Raw genomic sequence first — 11,674 nt, forward strand, 5'->3', positions numbered from 1 at the left:
CAGGTTAAAGATTTTCCTAGCACATGACAGAATAATAACAGACAACCTCTGAAATGTTATTCTCCCCCATTCTAAAGAACATTATCACAAACAGTCTTGCAAATGTGACCTTGGTCAAAGCATACCTTCCAGCCACAGACAGTGCCTTGAGCTTTGGATGATTTTTTTTTCTCTTTCTCTCCATATTTAGACTTGATTTTCTGGTTCTATTCAATGCAACTTTAGCATAGAAGATTCCTTACACCTGACTCTACCAATGTCTGTTCATTTCCCCCCACCTGCTGTCTCTGATTCATTCAGGGAGCCTCTGGCATTTAATAATACTTAGCAATAGAGGTTATAGAAGATGTTTTAGAAGATTAATGTATAGATGTATGGAAGATTAATGGTATTTGGAAAAATGTTTTACACCCTGTCTATTCACATACCGTCAAACAAGATTTTCATTGAGATAACGTCTCTTATCAAGACCAATGGATGAAGAGAGAAATGAAAAAAAAAAAAAAGAGAGAAATACTTGGAGTGTTCAACACCCTCTTCAAGTCTTACTCAAAGTCAAACTGCAAATTTCTAGTGAAGTGCTGAGAATAGTTGTGATAAGTTTCATTTAATTTCTGAAACCTGTTCGTAACAAAAGGATGGCTGGTGAAAACGTGAGGTGTGTTGTCTACTATGGAGTAACAGATGCTGTTAGAGCAGAGAGCATATAGTCATCTATGAATAAAGGCCAAGAAAGTTGAGGTTACTTAGCCTAGAGAAGAGAAGGCTCAGGGGAGAATTTAGTGTGACCTTCCAGAATTTAAAGGGGGCCTACAGGAAAGGTAGGAAGGTTTGTCAGAGAGTGTAGCTATAGGAAAAGGGGTAATGATCTAAGATTTTATGATTGTATGGTTCTGTGGTTCTATGGTTCTACCATTCTATGATTCTATGATGCGATGATGCTATGATTCTATGAAATAGCTGCATGGTAACCAGAGGGGCTGGTTGCTCATAAGCAGCTACAAGGCATCTTCCTTTTACTTTAATCTTAGGGAATTTTATGTGTTCTGAAATTACAATGAAAGCCATTTCATTCCTATGCTGGGGGCCCCAGGCCTGGGCACAGTGCTCCAGATGGGGCCTCATGAGGGCAGATCAGAGCATGACAGTCCCCTCCCTGCTCCGTGCCACTGCTCTATTGATGCAGCCCAGGATGCAGTTGGCCTTCTAGGCTGCAAACACACACTGCTGGCTCACGTCAGCTTTTCCTCCACCAGAACATCCAACCAAGTCCTTCTCCACAGGGCTGCTCTCAAGCAAACCTTCTCTCAGTCTGTACACATACCTGGGGTTGCCCCGATCAAGTGCAGAACTCTGCACTTGGCCTTGTTGAACTCCATTCAGTTTGCATGGGACCATTTCTCAAGCTTGACCAGGTCCTCCTGGATGGCATCCATTCCTTCTGTTGTATCAGTTGCACCACTTAGCTTGGTGCCATCAGCAAACTGCTGAGTGTGCACTCAGTCCCACTGTCTATGTCACTGATAAAGGCGTTAAAGAACACTGGTCCAAAGAGAGAATGCTGAAGGACACCTCTCATCACCGGCCTCCACCTGGACATAGAGCTGTTGACCCTCTGGCTGAGACCATCCAACCAATTCCTTATTCAGTGAATAGTTCACGCTTCAAATCCATGTGCCTCCAACTCTGAGACAAGGGTGTGTTGTGGGACCATGCCAAAGGCCTTGCAGAAGTCCAGGTAGATGACAACAGTTGCTCTGCCTTTGTCTACAGATGCTGTCACATGAGATGTTTTATTGTACAAAGTCTGAGGAAAGACAGAAAAAAGGTAAGAAGAGATATTTTTATGTTCTGTTACCATGCATAACGGGGAGTGGGTTATATGTTGTACTCCACGAATCTTCCAAATTTTTTGTAAGGATTGACTGGAGTGGTTAAAAGTATCCGCAAAAAAAAAAAGTGGTTAAAAGCAACCATTAACCTGTCCAGTCCCTGCTTGAAAATTGAATTCACCCAAATTCATCAGGCTTGTAAAATCTCAAGATAATGAACCCAGCATGGTAATCGTGCAGATCACTGAAACAAGCTCCATGCGATGATAATTCGTGATTGTGCATGTTGATATCTGTACAATACAAGTCATACACACACAGATCACAGTCACACCAAGACTGGTGTACAAATACAGCTGGATGGTGTATCAGCTGGTCAAATAAATAAAGCAAATACAATTTACAACTGTTGAAATATTAACAGCAATGTCCTGTGCTTGGGAACAAGCATTTCATTTCTCTCTGTATCTCTGTATCCCTACTATCTCAGGAACAGTTGAGCTTCTGTTTGCTTCTGAGTCTCTCTAGGGTTTGTGGACTGGGTGATACGAGTTTTCTTTGCCATGGTTACCACTGAACTTAGAGACTCACTGCCTGAGATATCTCTGATCATAACTTAAGCAACTTCAGCTTTGATCAGCCTTTACATTTCCCATGTGCATTCACTCTTATACTGTTTATAAAGACTTCTATGAGACATAGCTGACCTATACTGGGAAGAGATGTGTTTTGGATACCAGAGCATTAATGAAGGCCCAGGAAGAGAGGTGTGGGGTCATGGTGATTGCACAAAGATTTCAGCAGAGGATCCCACAAAGGGACACAAAAGACAGAAGGGGGCTCCTTTTGCAGTAGGTTTTATTGACTTTATCCCTGCTTACTCTGAGCTGGACAGGACCTTAATGTGTTTTGTTCAGAGAAGTTCCATTTTGTAGTAGAAAAGTTTTAGAAGTTTCTTACTCTTAGAAGAGTCTTACTCTTTGCTCCTAGTTAAGCTATGATTTAGGCACATGAAAGCATTTATATTTTCCTGGCACTGCAAAGAGATATATGGGTAGACCATCCATGGGTTACATCACAAGTGCAGATGCCCAGCCGGGCAACACATTTCCCAAAGTGCATGTGAATGCTGACCAAGTAAGAACTAAAGGAACTGGCCTGCAACAGCACTCACATTTATGTCCACTTTAAACATTTTCCAAAATTTTTAGCATGTTACCACAAGTAAGGATACGCCAGGCTGAGAGCTAGGAGGTGAAAATCCCCCTATCCAGTCATATTTTGGTCCAGATTGATTAAACTGGTTTGTAAGCAATTCGGGGATTTTCTCAAGAATGTCCTATTAATCATCATGTCTGGTGCTGGGAAGGCTGACCTTACAGAGTTGGGGTTAAAAGGAGAATACACCACTTCCAATATTTCCAATAGAATTTACTTATTCATGTTGATGGATTGGTGCCATATTTGGACCAGACTAGATGCGCATTATGCTTGGTTGAAAACTCTGTCTGTAAAACCAGCCGAACCGTTAATAGCACAACTTTGTTTTGTCCTTGAGCCCAAGAACTACTAATGGAAGCATTATTTCAAGTGTCAGAAACTCTTTGTATAAAGGCAATAATAGAATCATAGAAACATTACGGTTGGAGAAGACCTGTGAGATCATCCAGCCCAACCCCAACCCATCCCACCGTGCCCACTGCCCACGTCCCTCAGTGCCACATCTCCACACTGAACACCTCCAGGGATGGTGACTCCACCACCTCCCTGGGCAGCCTGTGCCAGTGCATCAGCGCTCTTTTGGAGAAGAAGTTTTTTCCTAATATCCAACTTGAACCTCCCCTGGCACAACTTGAGGCCATTCCCTCTCTTCCTATGTAGCAGATTGCTTGATTCTTCGCTGTTGGTTTTGTTGCTATTTATTTGTTTTCTTAACAAAAGGGCAGAAATGAACATTCAAATCCCATCTGTAACTTTTGAGTTTACTAAAAGATCCTCCCGTAAAGGGAGCTTTGTGCCTCCTGTCCAGGAGATGGCAGAAGAGCCCTGATGATAGCAAGGAGCACTCCTACTGTCATTTTGTCGGGTAACAGCTGTTTAAGGAGAGAAAAAGTTAGGGATTTGATGATGCATGATACTAATGATCAAAACCTTACAGATTTACAACCTCATTGCTCTCTACAACTCCTGAAAGGAGGCTGATGCAAAGTGGGGGTTGGCCTCTGCAGCCAAGTAACAGCAATAGGGCGAGAGGTGATGGGCTTGAGTTGCACCAGGGAAGGTTCAGGTTGGATGTTAGGAACAATGTCTCCTCAGAAGGAGTGGTGATGCACTGACACAGGATTCCCAAGGAGGTGGTGGGTGTCACCATCCCTTGATGTGCTCAATGTGGAGATGTGGCAGTGAGGGTCGTGGTCAGTGGGCATGGTGGGAACGGGTTGGGGTTGGGCTGGATGATCTTAGAGCTCTTTACCAACCTTAATGTTTCTGTGATTCTAAAAGTAAGCTAAACTGGTATTTCAGATCTTTGAACGGTGAGACAAGGAATACGCACTCATACCTGCACACAGTAAAACTCGACAAAAATAAGGAACTAGCCACTAGCAGCAAGCTTAAAAAAATGCAGAGTGCATAAGGCAACAAAAGCCTGAACTCTGCCCTCTAATGACAGCAGAATGGAGGAAGAATAAAACCAATCATCTGTATGGTTTATAAAAAGGGTTTATTGGAAATTATAACAGTAGCTATTCTGTTGTGTCTTTGTGCAAAAGAGTTCAGATTTAACTTGGTTACTTCATCATGCTGCTTTGTAAGTGCTGTGTTTGTTTGGCTTTTGTCTGTATGAGGTGATTGCATGTACTGTTGCACACCTTACCACCCCCATACTCTAAACTTGATCAATTCAAGACTTTTCCAGAACATCAGAGGCAAAAGGCACGTACAGAATGATGCAAACATCTTTTCCTTCCAGGCATATGAATTGCTTTCCTTTCATTTTAACAAAGGCCTTCTATCTCCTTTTTCTTAGATGAGTATTACCACTATTGCAAATAAAGAGCATGTGTGAAAAAAAAGTCTCACGCACTGGATCAAGAATCTGAACTATTTCACTGTTTCCAAAATTGCTGTGAAAGCTGAATTAGTGCGTACCGAGGGCATTGATCTGTCTATGACCCTGAATTCCTGTCTGAAGGACTTTTATTGTTACATATTAGCCCTGCCCAGGAATTTCTTAAAGCATTTAGGAATTCACCATTACTTGCCTCTGATCATGTGTAAGCCGTTGAGTTACCTCCACAACCCCTCTTGTATTTGATATTTTCAAGCTGCAATTTGCATGATTCAGGTAACAATTGAAGCTGGCTTTTGCTTGGAAGTATTTCTGCTGGAAACTGATTGGTGGGAACAAGCACCGAGCGCTGAAATGCATGTAGGTTGCTCTGAAAGTAATGCCTCCTATTTATTTCCATTGAAGCCACAATCGATAGAAAGAGCACAATAACACTATTTGGTAGAGTAAATTCTCAGCTACAGAATGGTATTTTTCAACACTGTGAGCACCATTAGCTATGAAATGTATCACCCACCCCTCACTGTTCTCACATCCACTGTTTGGTCTCCATAAATGTTTGGTAAGCGTTGATGAATGTTAATGGGTACCATTTTTTCTGCATGGAGGAATTCAATGAGACACCTTTGCTTCATGTACACTTCCATGCCAAACACCATTCTGTCAAACTGCCCATCTGCTTCCAATTGTCACACAGTATCAAAATGTAATGGAATAGTATTGGGAGTGTTCAACCTCTACTGCCATACCACCAACATTTGCCTCTGATGTTGTACGTCATCATCACAAAATAGGAGGCACTATTTTCAGAGCAGCCATTGGCATTTCTGATTAGGAAGATGCTTTCTATATTTTATTTAAACCAGAGATTTTTGTCTTATTTTAGCTTAAAAGCTTTCCCATCTTCTTTCAGAGATCCCTGCAGTAAAAGATGTTCTGCGTACTCACATAATTCATCCTGCAGCAGAGGTCTCCCTTCGTGGGGAGATAAAAGTTTGCATGCACATTAGCACTTGGAGGTGTCAGATGATGATGTTATGTAAGGGAAATATGAGAAGAAGGGTCAGGAAAAAAGGTTGAACGGTGTTAAACAATTAGTAGGCTGGAATGGCATTTGCCTACCCTCTTTCTTGTGCAGAAATTGGTCTCTGCTGGAAATGAGGTTAATGGCCTTCTCCCCACAGCAGGGAGCTCAGACACAACCTGCCTTCCACAAGTTCTGGGATCACAGTAACACAGAAAACTGCAATTGTAAAGAGTCTTGTTTATCTCACTGGGTTGGAAGTGGACTTTTACAGCTGTGAGACAGAATTCTTAATTATAAAGTCACTAGCTTTTAAAGGAATGATGAGTGCATGTGAAATACTCCCTCAGATCTTTGCCCTACTACACTTGAGCTTAGAAATTCTGAAAAACCCACAGAGTGGCTGTGTGTCAGCATGTCCACCAGTTCAACAGTGGTGGCCCCTCTGTGGGATAAAAGCTGTAAGTTATCAAATGCCTGGAACGTGTATATGGATCTTCTACTGTCCCCAGAACTGTGAGCATTCCACACTCCTGTGAGAAGCCAGGATTTGGACCTGATGATCCTTGCGGGCCCCTTCCAACTCAGGATATTGTGATTCCATGATTCCATGATTCCATGATTCCATGATTCTGTGATTCTGTGATTCTATGACTGATTCTATGAAAGTTGCTTTCAGAAATTTCATACTTGGTTGTCTGAGCGCTTTGGGACTCAAAATAGGAATATACCCTCAAGATGTATGATGAGTTCCATTGAGTGGTTTTGATTATCCATTGGTTATTGATTGTTCGTTTATTGTTGAAATAATTCATTATTACATTATTTTGATTAGACAACTCTAAGCTAAAAGAAAGATTGAGACAAAGTAAAAAGATAACCAATCATGTTTGCTACCTAGCTCTTTCTGCAGTATACAAAAAGGAAAACAAAATAAGGAATTATTTCACTACTTCCCGTCTGTAGACAGATGTTGAACAATTTCCAGGAAGGCAGAAATACAAAACACAACACTGTTTGAGCTACTATGAAGAAAATTATCCCAGCTAAACCCAGGGCAGACCCAATCCTCCTTCCTTCTGTGGTTTTGCACTGTTGCTCCAGGCTCTCTTTGCTTAAGACTCATGGTAGAGTTTTGCATGGATAGGAGGCTCATCCATCATGTGAAGCTATGCAAAAAGTGATTTATTCTGAAAGTCAGTCAGTGCTCCCTTCCACGTATATATGTGGTGGTTGACCTGTCATCTCTTCCAATCTGTGAGATTATCCAGGCTGGGAGCTGGCAAACCAAGTACCCACACAGGGTCACACCTGTTACAAATCAGTGAGGCTCTTCGCACTTTTCTGCTAAACTTGTAAACTGAAATGTATCCTCTGCTTCTATCCAGTAAAATAAATAGCATTACATTCTCCCCACAGATCTCTGAGATGACTTCCTGAAGGAGGTTGGACTTGCACAAAAAAAAAAAAAAAGCCCAGGAAAATTAGAAATTTAATTTTTTTACATTCTCTGTACTTCAGTTAAATTGGAAAATCAAAGATCAACCCAGGGAGCTGTGATAAGCCTTGAAAATTGTTCTAGGCAGCAGAATTATTACTTACATTCTTATTTCAATCTCTGCAGTAGTGTTGTTGAAATAGTGAAGCTATAAAACCAGCTACAAAGTAGAAGGAGGTGAGAGAATATGCATTTTTTTTTTGTGAGAAGGGATGATATGAGGTGGAGATTGGAAAGGCAACCATCATGAACCCCATGCTTCAAGATCACAGTGCTCCTTGCAGAACCTTGAGCCCTTCTGAAAAGGGTCTCTTAAGTAGCTGAAATCTGGAATTTGCTCACTGATAGACTTGCACAGAATGAGCAGGATCTTACCTTCCTCTTAGGTGTTCTTACCGGCTGGCACTTTATTTGTATACCAGACCGCAATGTTCGTCAATTGATATCCTGGGTGTAGACTGAATTTTCCAACAAAAGCCTTCATTAAACCCTTATTAAAGCAGAGCTCAGACTGAAAGAGCGGAGAGCAATTGGGGAGGGTTCAAACCAATCATGGGATGTTGTTACATGTGCAGTAAATCCAAAAAATTCAAAGTGAATACAATACATCCAAACAATCCACACAATACTAGGGAAGAAAGGATGTTAAAACATTTCAGATTGCCCCAAATCTTGCCAAAAGTGATGGGAAGCATTTTTGCTTCTCTGCTGCCAACTTATGCTATCTTTAAAAGCAAACTCACATGTTCTGCACTGTTTTATGCCTGAGAAAATAATTCAGCTCTGAAAACAAACAAACGGAACACCCCTCTCTAGCTGTGTAGTTTTCAGACTTCCCACTTTGAAGTGGGAAGACAATGTGAATGTCTATGTCTATGACTATTTGAATGACTATGAAAGATATATTTGAATGTCTTTCAAATGTAACCTCAGCTGAACAACTTGGCTTTATTGTACTTGTTCTGAGACAATTATCTCATCATAGAATAATTACAGCATCCTTGTAAGACTCAAGAAACTGTTATGGATGATTAGCTCTCAAAGGTGTTGTATCAAGTGTGATTTGGAAGGAGTTTGTGTGAGCCAGCACTACTCAATATTTCCATTTAACACCTTGCATTGGAAAGACTTCGCTTACATTTGCAGATGAAACCAAATTGTGAACATATATGCAAGCAATGTTAGGTCTCCATGTCCTCTCCAGAGCGGAGGGCTAGTGTTGTTGTATTACATCCAGGCCTGGAGAACCCCACACAAGGAATATGTGAACCTGTTAGAGTGGGTCCAGAGGAGGCAACGAGGATGCTCAGAGGGCTGGAGCACCTCTCCTACAGAGAAAGGTTAAGGGAGCTGGGCTTGCTCAGCCTGGAGAAGAGAAGGCTTTGGAGAGACCTCATTGCAACCTTTCAATACTTGAAGGGAACTTACAGGAAAGATGGAGAGAGAGTTTTTAGAAATGTATGTTGTGATAGAACAAGAGGTAATGGTTTTGAACTGTAAGAACGTAGATTGGGATTAGATATTAGAAAGAAATTCTTTACTCAGAGGGTGGTGAAGCATTGGAAGAGCTTACTCAAAGAATTTGCCTCATCCCTGGTGGTGTTCAAGGCCAGGTTGGATGGGCCTTTGGGTAGCCTGAGAGCTGTCCTTGCCCATGGCAGGGGGATTGGAATTAGATGACAGTCCTTCCAACTCAAGCTGTTCTTTGATTCTGTGATTAGTCATATGGATGCCAAGGAATGGTGATATGTACCTTTCCTTGGCATTTCCCACTCTCTACACTGGCAGTTCTGGACCTCATCTTGACTCTCCTCTTTCATGGAGCAGGTAGGTGATGTGTTCTCTCACAGACTCACATGGCAGGATTGCCACCTGTTGTGTGGCAATCCCTCAAAGGGATTCAAGGTTTTGTTGCATACAGTCTTGACCTAGTGTGATTATGTTCTTCGAGGTCATTAGATTTTCAGGACTATGTCACAGAGTCACAAAAACACAGAATCACTGAGGTTGGAAGGCACATGTGGAGATTGTCAAGTTCAGTGTTTAGGACTGGGACAGCTACAAGCAAGTTGTCCAGGACCATTAGTACAAGAATGGTCTTATTTTTGGTCTTATTTTTCCATGCAGAAAATGTCTGTAGAAGAAGAGTGAATTGTCTGAAATAGAACACACGCGTGAACCACAAAGAAATAGTGCACGAATGTGGAGTAGCAAGGGCTGAATACTGTATAACCTTTTCTGCTTTATATGGTGATAGGCAGCAGCTTGGAAACCAGGAGGATTCTTAGAAGATCCAACTTTCAGGTTTGTTCTAAAGACCAAAGATTGGATGGGATCCCGTGACTGAATTCAAATTTACAGCTGTACAAAACCAAAACAACTCAATAGACTTCATGGGACTTTACTGCTTTAATATTGGAGAATATACCCAAATAGCATAGAGCCTCATTCATGGCAGAGAAAAGCACCTAATAACTCTGGGAAACACCTTTTGATTGTGCCTACAGAATAACAGTGATCACACAGTGGATTTCCGTCCTTATATTTGCTGTATACCATGGAATTTCTTTAGTGCACTCCTTATTGGAGTAGCATAGTGTTTGCAAGCCTCCAGCTTTTACTGGAATCGTCTGTGCAAAATCCCAGTCGTGCTGTGCTGCAGGGATTAGTGAGGACAGCACTCCAGATCCAGCTCTCTGCAAAATGATTTGCGTCACCTATCATCCTGCTTGGAAGCTCTGATAATTCCCAGAGAAATCAGGATCCATACATGTTCTGAAGCAAATATAATCCTCAAAAAGAGAGGTTCATGATATCATTCCCCTTCCACAATTCCCAACCCTGTATGTTGAAATTCAATGACACTGTACATCACAATCCCTGTGACACTGAGCCTGTGGAGTGGAACAGCAGTCTCTCAGTAGACTGGGATTTCACACGTTTATTTTGTGTTTTACCCAAAAAATGAAGCTGTGAGTCACAGTCATGTTGATTCATTCCATTCTCCAGGCTTCATAAAGCTCTTGCTCAGTGGAGGTTTGGCTGCAATTTTAGTTTCATCTTTGTGGGGTTACACAAGACTCTTATTCCCACAGCACTGGAACACTCCATCGAGGACTATTAACCTTAATTTTGGAGTCAGTAGTTATGTGAGGAACAAGTATTATGCAGGTGCTTGACTCTACTGTACAGCAGCAGATCAGAAAAGTTATTTTTCCTTAGGAGAATGCCCATAGACCATTGGGGAGCTCATCAGTTTAAGATAGAACTGGGCCAGGGTGGGTCACTGCACATGTTGAAGAAGGCATTAGAATCATAGAATCATTAAGGTTGGAAAAGACATGAAGGAAAGGGTAGATGTACTACTTAGGGACATGGTTTAGTGGGCAATATTGGTGGTGTGTGGATGGCTGGACTGGATATTCTTAGAGGCCTTTTCCAACCTTACTGATTCTATGATTCTATGACCACCAAGATCACCAAGTCCAACTCCAACCCAGCCCCACCATGCCCACTGACCACATCCCTCAGTGCCACATCTCTATGTTTCTTGAACACCTCCAGGGATGGTGACTCCACCATCTCCCTGGGCAGCCTGTGTCAGTGCCCAAACACTCTTTCTGAGCAGAAATTGTTCCTAATATCCAACCTGAACCTCCCCTGCTGCAGTGTGAGGCCATTACCTCTCGTTGTAATGCTGTTACCTGGGAGCAGAGGCTGACCCCACCTCACCACAATCTCCTTTCAGGAGTTGTGGAGAGTGATGAGGTCTCCCCTGAGCCTCCTCTGCTCTAGACTGAACACCCCCAGTTCCCTCAACTGCTCCCCATAAGACTGTGCTCCAGACCCTTCAGAGTTTCATTGCCCTTCTCTGGACACAGATATATTAGATATATCAGCATCTGTGATATCTCTAAATCTTCTCTGTCAGGTGTTCTCAAGAATCACTGAGCATAACCTGAGAAACCTCTGCATCCAACCTCAAAAACCTCTGTGCCGGACAGAAATGACACTTCATTGACTTCATTTTGCAGGCAGGAGGAAATGGGATAAGTCATGTTGAAAAGTTTGTGTGTAAAATATAATGATAATGCAGTGTAGAACCACAAAACACGTTACTGTAAGAAAGAGAAGGCCAGTTGGAATCTGCTCTTCAAATCTGCAAGATCCTGGTGTTGGACACCAGCAGTTCCTCAGTAATCCTTTGGGACACACACCTTTGCTACATGGCAGAGGAGCTCTTCTTCATG

Source organism: Numida meleagris, chromosome 20, assembly GCF_002078875.1.
Source record: "Numida meleagris isolate 19003 breed g44 Domestic line chromosome 20, NumMel1.0, whole genome shotgun sequence".
Classification (NCBI taxonomy): Eukaryota; Metazoa; Chordata; class Aves; order Galliformes; family Numididae; genus Numida; species Numida meleagris.